Here is a 9,874-nt window from a genome sequence, read left to right on the forward strand (position 1 = left end):
CCCTCTTCCCCCCAATCTTCCCCCCCCTCGCTTCCTAACCTCCTACCTACCTCCCCTACCTACCTCCCCTACTTTTGCCATCTTCCCCCCCCCCTCCCCCTCCTGCCCCCCTCTCACCCCCCCCCTTCCCCTCCCTCCCCCTCTCCCATATGCCCCCCCTCCCCCCCCCTCCTTCCCCTCCCCCCCTCCCCCCCTCCTCTCCCTCCCAAACCTTTTTCCGAAAAAGGACTCCGTTTTCCTTTCCTTTGCGATATATTATATATATATATTAATATATTATATATATTTATTATATATATATATTATAATCCATATAATAATTTTGTGTGTTTTTGGTGTGTTGTGTTGTTGTGTGTGTGTGTGTGTGTGTGAGTGTGTGTGTGTGTGTGTTTATTATATTTATATATATCTTATATTTATATATTTTTTTTTTTATCTCTTTGTTGTGTTGTGTGTGTGTGTGTGTGGTGTGGGGTTTTGTGTGTGTGTCCCTCTTTTTTATTTTTATACTTTTCTTTTTTATTTTTGTTGTGTTGTGTTTGTTGTGTTGGTGTGTGTGTGTTGTGTGTGTGTGTTGTGTGCGTTTGTTTTGTTGTGTGTGTGTTTCTTCTTTTCCCCAATCTCTCTTTTCTCTATCTCTTCCTCTCTCTCCTCTCTCTCTATGTGTGTGTGTTGTGGGGGTTGTTCTGTCTTCTCCCTCTCTTCTTTCTCTCTCTTCCTCCTCTCCTTCTTTTTCTTTCCTATCTTTCTCTCTATTTTTTGTGTGTGTGTGTGTGTGTTGTGTTTTTTGTGTTTTTGTGTTTGTGTGGTTGTGGGGTGTGTGTGTGTGTGTGTGTGTCTGTGTGTTTTCTCTTTCTCTTCTATTCTCTCTCTCTCTCTCTCTCTCTCTTCTTCTCCTCCTCTCGTTGGTGTGTGTTGTGGTGTGTGTGTGTGTGTTGTGGTGTGTGTGTGTGTTGTGTGTGTGTGTGTGTGTGTGTGTGTTTTGTGTTTTGTTTTGTGTCTGTGTGGTCTCTCTTCTTTTTTGTGTGTGTGTGTGTGTGTGTGTGTGTGTGTGTGTGTGGGTGTGTTGTGCTGTGTTGTCACATATATATTCGACTCTCTTATCTCTATATCTATCTCGTATCTCTCTCTCTCTCTCTCTCTCTCTCTCTCTCTCTCTCTCTCTCTCTCTCTATCTCTCTCTCTATATCTCTCTTTCTCTCTCTATTCTCGCTCTCTCTCTCTCTATATTCTCTCTCTCGCTATTCTCTCTCATCACGCTATCTCGCGCTCTCTTTCCTTTCTCCCTCTCTCCTCTATCGCTTTTTCGCATCTTCCCCCCTGCTCTCGCCTTCCTCCCTCTTGCTCTCGTCGCTCCTCCCCCCCCCCTTCTTTTGCCCCTTTCTTTTTCTTACCCTTTTCTTGCCATTCCTTCGTACCCCGCGTTTGCTTTCGCCCCCCCCTCTCTGCCCTCCCCCCTTCTTCACACTTTCCCCTCTCCCTCCCCCTTTTTACCCCTCTTCCTCTCCCATCTTTCCCCCTCCTTCTTCCCCCTCACCCCCCCTCCTCCCCGTCTCTCTCCTTCTTATTCTTTCCCTTCCGCATTCCTCTTCCTTTTGCCCTCGCCCCCTCATTCCCTTCTTACCTCCCTCCTCATCCGTTTGCCTCTCTAGCTCTCCTTACCTTTCCCCTTCTCTCCCTTCCCCTCGCTCCCCTCCTTCCCTTCCCTCCGCCCCGTCCCTTCCTCCCTCACGGCCTCTCCCTCTCCTCCCTCACACCTACTTCCTTACCTAACCGCTTCCTCTCCCTTTCCTCCTCATTCTCCGCCTTTGGTCCTTCCTCCCCACCTCCCTTCCTACCTACCCCCCCCTCTCTTTTGCCTACTCTCCCCTCGTCTTCTCATCCCCTTTCCCTTCCTTCATTCTCCCCTCTTCCCTCGCTCCCTCCTCCTCCTCCCTCTGCCCCTCTCCCCCTTCCTTCCCACCCCCCTCCTCTCTTCCCTCTGTTTTTCCCCCTCCCTCCCTCCTCCTCTTACCTCCTCCTCCTCCCCTGCTCCTCCTCCTCCTCCTCCCCTCCTCTATCCTTTGCACCTCTCTCACCCCTCTTCCCCATCTTCCCTCCCCGCTTCCTCCCCTCCTCACCTCCCTCCTCCTACCTATTTGCATCCTCTTTCCCCCCTCCCTCCTCCTCCCTCCTGCCCCCCCTCTCCCCCCTCCTTCCCCCTCCCTCTCCTCTCCCCAGATGCCCCCTCTCCCCCCTCCTTCCCCTCCTCCTCCTCCTCCCACCTGCCCTCTCTCCCCCTCGTCCCCCCCTCACTCCCTCCCTCTCTCTCTCCCGCCCACCGCCTTCTTCCGCCCCAGGCCTCCGTGGTCGGGGCGAGCGGCCGCGGGGGGGGGGGGGGGGCCACGGCCCCGCATTTTCCGCCTCTTTCGGCCCCCCTCCGCTGTTTTGCGTTTCTCTCTTTTTTTTTGCTCTCTCCTCTTTTTCTCCTTCTTTGTTTTCTCTTCTCTCCACTCCTTTTCCCCTTATTTTTTTTTTTGGGGGGTTATGGGGCGCCCTGTCCCATGCCTTTTCTCGCACGCGCCGCCCTCAGCGCTTCGTCTCCTTCGCCCCATTCTCAAGTTCTGCGCGAGGCCGCCTCCTCATGTCGCTTGCTCTCCCTGCTTCCCTTCTCTCTCCGTCTTCTGTTCCTCTCTCTCCTTTTCTCCGCCGTCTTCTGTTCCTCCTCTCCTCTTCTCCTCTTCTTCTCTTCTCCTCTTCGATTCTTCGCCTTGCTTCTGCTTCTCCCCTCCTCTTTTTGTTAACTCTTTCTTCGTCCTTTGCTTCTTTTTCCTCTTCTGTCTTTCCATTCTCCTCATCTCTTCATTTTTCTTTTGCTTCTTTTTTTCGTGGTTCTTCTCCTTTTTTCTTTAGTTTTTCTCTTTCTTCGTCTTTTTTTCCTCTTTTCCTCTCTTCTCGTTCTTTTCCTCTCTCTTTCTCCTCTCCTGCTTACTCCTCCTCTCTTCTTTTCTTTCCTCCTTTCGTCTTGTCGTTTCCCCCCCCCCCCCCTCCCCTTTTCTCGTCCCTCCTTCTTTTCCTTCTCTCTCTCTCTCGTATTCTTTTTTCTCGATCTCCTGTCTCCGTTCTCCTGTCTACTTCCCGTATTCCTTGTCTCACCTTCTCCCTCTTTTTTCCTTTTCCTATCTTGCGCGTTGGGGATTTTGTGCGATTTATTGTGTGTTACCCTTCTCCTTTTGGGATTTATTCTGTCTAGCATTGTGATTTATCGAATTATGTGTAAGATAATTAGTTGCATATGAAATATATTTCTTCTTTTGCTGGTTTCTCTCTTTCTCCGCATTTTCTCTCCCCTCAAGTTCTTTTCCTTTTCTCCTCCCTCTTTCCTCCCTGTCTCCCTCCCACTCTCCTTCACTTCCCTCTTTCGATCCTTCGCGCTTCTCCATTTCCGCCCTCCTTCCCACTTCTTTTATTTCCTCCCCTTTCTCTTTCGCAAGCTGGCGGCAATGTCTTCATTCCCGGCAGCAAACACTCTTTCTTTGTGCTTTCCCCTACAACAGCTTACGCATAATCTGGAAGCCTTTTTTGAGCTAATTTTATTTGTGCCCTAATGCGAGTTTTTCTCCCCAAGTTCGTTTTATTTCGGATATTTCTGCGTTTTTTCCCCTGCTTCGTCTCATGTTTTTTTTTGTATTTTCCGCCGTTTTCTCCCGACGCTGTCTTTTTCTCCCCCTTTCCGAGAGATCGTTTCTGATAGGTTCCCCTATTTCTGTTGATCTTGGCCTGATGTTTCTCCATTTTGTTTAGCTTTTTTCTGTTTTTTTGTTTCGTTGGGGAGTTGATCTCTTACGCCAGTTGTCTAGGTGGTATCTTCTTTTTTTATTTTTCGCGGCCTTTTCTCATCATTTTCCCGTCTTTTCTATATAGATTCCCTCAATCTTTTTTGCCCGCCTTGCATGGACCCTATCTCCCATCTATATTCCCCCCTTATTGTCTCGCCCCTCTCCGGTCTCCTTCCACCTTTGTTTCCCTCTTTCAGCTCTCTCTCTCTTTCATTTCTCTCTCCTCTCTCTCTCTCTCCTCTCTTCTCTCTCTCTCTCTCGTCCTCTCTCTCTCATCTCTCTCTCTCTCTCTCTCTCTATCTATCTATCTCTCTCTCTCTCTCTCTCCTTCGTTCTCTATCTCTCTCCGTTTTTTTGTCCTCTCTGTTGAAACATCTTTTTGGGGAGTGTGGAACTAATTCCTCATGTACATCACATGCCTATCTATAGAGGACAACATACAACCAAACGGACAACAAAAAATAAAAATATTTATAACTTTCCAAAAATCCTTGAAATCACTACTTGGCCATATTTACCACCCCGCAATCTGTATGATTAGAACAACACTATCAGCTGCGGAGAAAAGTTTACCCCTGTGGCCATATCATCACTTTCTTCTCCGCTCCTAATTTTCGCCACGTATCAGAATGCGAAAATTTGGGCAATCCACTTAATTGGTAAGAGAATATAGTCTTGATTGCCTCTTAAGTGCACTTCAGTTTTTTGTAATGGAGATGACCATTAATATTAGCAATTTTCTGTCTTCGTAAAAGTTTATGGGTAAAATGCAAGTTGATTTATACTTACGTAGGTCAACCTTGATTAAACACAGTGAGTTGATAATATGCGCGCATGCATACTATGAATATACCATATATGTATATGACAACACACAGTACACACCACTATATCAGCGTATCTAAGCTTACGTCAAGAAACAAATATAAACAAACACACTAATCATACAACGTAAATAAACAATACCTGAAGCAAGTAGAAAGAGACTACAAAGCAAAATCAGTTGTATTTTATTAATTTTACAATTATAACATAATAACCATCCTGTGTATTCTCCCACATATAACAACCCCCAACCACTAACCTCGGTATACATACATATCCTGGCATTCTCCTCACACTGAAGCCCTACCCCCCACATACCGCAACATTCACATCAATGACACCACACCCCTATACTTCTCCCCACACGACAGGACAAAACCCACCACATACCACACATTCATCCCAACCGACCAACACAAAAAACGAACAACCAGCCATCATACAATACCCTAACACCACCCCCTCAAACCATTCTCTCCCCACCTAGCAAAACTTCCCACCACGACACGGGACTCAACACGCTAACCTAACTAGGACAAACACCGCTCGCACACTCCTATCCCAGCCGTAACTACCAGAAGACAACCAAGCCCGGCTCACGCACACGCATCTTCTCACTTACAAACGGGTTAGACGGGGTCACAACGATGTCAAATGGCTGCCTATGGGACGCAAATAGAACGATCTTTTGCTAATAAACCTCTCTCTCTCTCTCTCTCTCTCGTATCGTCTCATCTCTCTCTCTCCTCTCTCGTCTCTTCTCTCTCTCTCTCTCTCTCTCTCTCTCCTCTCTCTCCTCTCTCTCGCTCTTTCTATGTGGTTCAGACTTCGTTCGTGTTTCTTTTTATCTATTTTTCGTTCCATTATATAATCGTGGTGCGTGTGAGATGGAGAACTAGGAGATATAGGCAAGAGAAGACTTTTTTAAACAGTGTGTGTGTGTGTGTGTGGTGTGTGTGTGGTGGGTGGGTGTGTGTGTGGGTGTGTGTTTTGTGTGTGGTGTGTGTGGTGTGGTAAGAGAGAGAGAGAAAAGGGGGGGTGGAGAAGAGAGAGAGAGAGAGAGAGAGAGAGTGAGAGAGAGAGAGAGAGAGAGAGAGAGAGAGAGCGCGAGAGCTAGAGAGAGAGAGAGACGAGATAGATGCGCGAGAGAGAGAGAGAGTGACGCGCCTACACACAGACAGCCTAATCGCATACTCCGTAATCATTGCTGATAACTATATAGTCCTTATTTTATCTCTTAAAGCAGAGGCTTTTCCAGTTTCTTTTATTTTGTCTTCTCCTCACTTGGTCGTCGAATTCAGTAATACAGTGGGTTTGAGAGAGAGAGAGAGAGAGAGAGAGAGGGAGCAACAGAGAAAGGAGAGAGGAGTAGGAAGGAGAGAGAGAGAGTGAGAGAGAGAGGGAGAGACAGAGAAAGAAGAGAGAGAGAGGGAGAGAGAGGCGCCATAGACAGAGACAGAGAAGAGACAGAAAGAGAGAGAGAGGAGAGAGAGAGAGAGAGGAGAGAGAGAGAGAGAGCATTAGAGGAGAGAGGTGGAAAGAAATTATAAGAGGGTGCAGAGAGAAAGAAGAAAGAGAAAGAGAAGAGACAAACACCCAGACAGAGAAGAGAGTGTTTCACTATCTGCCCTTGTGCTTTTGTGCCTGCCCGTACGCAATGTACTTACGTACTTGTGTAGCTGTATGCCCTGAGCAGAAGGATAAGGAAGGAAGAGAGGCTCAAGGGTGACCTTCCAGACGACCTCCATGTCTAGAGTAGCTCGGGGGTCGAGTCATGGCCTATCGCTGCGAGAGAAAAAGCTCTTTGTCCGGACGTCCATCTCCAGGGCGGGGGGATCTGAAGGGGGGTAGAAGGGGGGGAGAAGGGGCAGATGAGAATAGAATTGGAAGGAGGGGGAAATGGGAGAGAAGGAAGGAGGGAAGCGAGAAGTGAGGAGTGTAAGAGAGAGAAGAAGAGTGAGAGAGGGAGCGAATGTCCAAGAGAAAAAGAGAGAGGGAGAGAGAGAGAGAGAGATAGAGAAGAGAAAGATGAGAGAGAGAGGAATGTCAAAGAGAAAGAGAGATAGGAGATAGAGAGAGAGAGAAGGAGAGAGATAGAGAATGGGAAAGAGCGAGAGAGGGATCTTAGGAATAGCAGAAGGGGGGGGGGAGGAAATTCTACAATATGAAGGAGGGGATATAGGAGAAAGAATAGATAAGGACAAGGCAGACAGATAGATAGATTGAGAGAAGGAGTAGAGAGAGGAGGAAGTGGGACGAGTAAACAACAGCGACATATATGCGAAATGAAGAAAAGAAAAATGTAAAACATAATAACAGAGAGATAGAATAAAGACAAAAAGTAACGAAACAGAATACGAGAGGATGAGATGTTCAAGAGACGAAAGGTGTGATAGATATGGCATCAGAAGGGAGGAGGGACCAGGGAGTGTTAGGGGGGTGAAGAGGGTGCCTGTGTAAAGTGGCCACTGAAAAGCTTCTTGACTTTTGGCGGTTTGAGTGAATCTGCTCTTGACTGTACAGTAGTTTTCGTATTCTCTCTTTCTCTCTCTCTCGTCTCTCTCTCTCTCTCTCTCTCTCGATCTCTCTCATCTCTCTCTCTTCTCTCTCATCTCTCTCTCTCTCTCTCTCTCTTTTCTCTTCTCTTTCCTCTTTCCTTTCTCTTTCTCGTCTCTCATCTCCTCCTCCCTCTCCTCATCCTCTCTCTCTCTCCTCTCTCTCTGCTCTCTTTCTCATTCTCTCTCTCTCTCTCTTCTCATCGTCTCCGTCTCTCTCTCCTCTCTCTCCTCTCCTCTATCTCTCTTTTCTCATTCTCTCTCTTCTCTTGCTTCTCTTTGTTTCCCTATCTCATTATACACATAAACTTTAAGATGATTTTCTCTCCAGTGGGAAAAGAGCCTTCTTTTATATGTACATATATATACATATAGTAGTAGATATATATATATATATATATATATATATATATATATATATATCTATATATATATCTTATATGTGTGTGTGTGTGTTGTGTGTGTGTGTGTGGTGTGTGTGTGTGTGTGTGTGTGTGTGTGTGTGTGTGTGTGTTCTGTGGTGTGTGGTGTGTTGTCTGTGTGGTGTGCGTGTGTGTGTGTGTGTGTGCTTGTGCGGCGGTGTGTGGTGTGTGTGTGTGTGTTGTGTGTGGTTTGGTGTGGTGTGTGGTGTGTGTGTGTGGTGTATATGTATATATATATATATATATATATAGATATATATCATATATATATATCTTATAAGAGAATATATATTATATATATATAATCCAATTTTTGTTCATTATATATATATATATATATACTATATCTATATAGATTATGTTGTGTGTGTGGTGGTGTGGTTTGTGGTGTGTGTGTGTGTGTTTGTGTTTGTGTGTGTGTGTAGTTTTGGTGTGTTATGGTGGTGTGTAATATATATATTATATATATATATCTATATATATATATTATTATATATATATCTATATATATTATATATATATATCTATATATAGCCTGCTTCTCCTGGTTTTCATCTAGCAAGACAACAGTTCCAATATCCTCGAAAAGCTTTTGGGGATATTAAGGCTAATTAAGCTAAAAGAATTCTTCTTTTATATCAATCATCCCACAATGCGCCACGTCCCTTTAATGAAGTAACACGATTAGAAAAAAAAGAATGAAAATAAAAGCATACCAAATTAAGTTTGCTAATTTTCTCTTCCTCTTTGGCCAAAATTATTCCATAACTTCATAAAACACTTTTTTTTGGAGGCAAGCCATTAGCCATGTTGAAGTTGGATGAGCACGAGCACATCAACAACAACCGTTTATAAGCTTTGTTTGTTGGAAGTTTTTTAAAAACAGGAGGAATTACTCAGGCTAATGAACATCTGTTTCCATGGTAAAGTTTGTTTCATTTTAGGGAATTTACCAAATGACTTTAATACATTTCTTTTCGTTTATGGAACATTTTTCATGATTTATGTCATTTGTATTATCTCTCTCACTCTCTTTGTCTCTCTCTCTCTCTCTCGTCTCTCTCTCTCTCTCTCCATCTTCTCTCATCCTCTCTCTCTCGTCTCATCACTCTCTCTCTCCTCTCTCTCTCTCTCTCTCTCTCTCTCGCTCTCACCACCTCGCTCTCTCTCTCTCTCTCTCTCTCTCTCTCTCTCTCTCTCTCTCTCTCTCTCTACTGTACCTCCATCGCTAATCTGTCTGTCCTACTCTTTATCCTCTCCCATCTCTTTTATTTCACCCACACATCTCTGTCCTTGCGTTTTCATTATGTTATTTGATTGTATTAATCTATTTTTCAAGAACAACCATTGTGGAAAGTTGCCACTGACCACAAATATTCAACAAATAAAACGGAAAACACTTTTACACATTCCAAACTATTTAGACCGAAAAGCGTGAAGCAAGGTTTTTCTTTAATAGTCTATATTCAAGCATGTAGACCGGTATATTAATAAATACTAAAGATAATAGTAATTAATTTCTCTTTGCTCTTTGAATGTGGGAGTTGGCGATCTCTGTTTTCTATTTTTACTGTTCTAAATGAAATCCTCTACCTGTGCAGTCATTTTTGTTGTTGTGGAAATACATTTGCTCACTGCGTGCCTTTAGACATTCATGTGATTTGCCTTCTTTTTGTATTATAAATCGTGTCTGATCAATATTTGTCATTCGTATCATCATCAACATAGCTGAATGGTTTTTGTCGTATCGCTGGATAGTGTTTAGAGGAAGAAAGAGAGAGAGAGAGAGAGAGAGAGAGAGAGGAGAGAGAGGAGTAGCAACAAACGAAAGACGACATCCAGGAGATTGAAAACACAGAGAAAACAGAACAAAGACGGAAACATAGACAGAAACACAGAAGACTGAAGATAGACAGAGACAGAACACGAATGAATAGAGAGAGAAAGATAGAAAAGAAAAGAAAGAAAACAGAAAGAAAAGAGAGAAAGAGAAGAGAGTAGAGACACATCGTTACACCCACACCGCATCCTGAGCATTCTCATTTACCCACACAACGAAAAATAACAGAAATCAATTGATACACTCGATCTGGCAACACACTCACGCAACATCGATTCCTTATGAGAAGTGGCTAATCCAGTCAGCGATTCCATGCACTTTCTGCATTCTTCTTGTTCCTGAGGCCGTGCCCTTTCATTCTTTTTTTATTCTTTATGTCCGCCGGCTGTTTTTTTTTCTTTTATTATGGGACAT

Source organism: Penaeus monodon, chromosome 12, assembly GCF_015228065.2.
Source record: "Penaeus monodon isolate SGIC_2016 chromosome 12, NSTDA_Pmon_1, whole genome shotgun sequence".
Taxonomy (NCBI): domain Eukaryota; kingdom Metazoa; phylum Arthropoda; class Malacostraca; order Decapoda; family Penaeidae; genus Penaeus; species Penaeus monodon.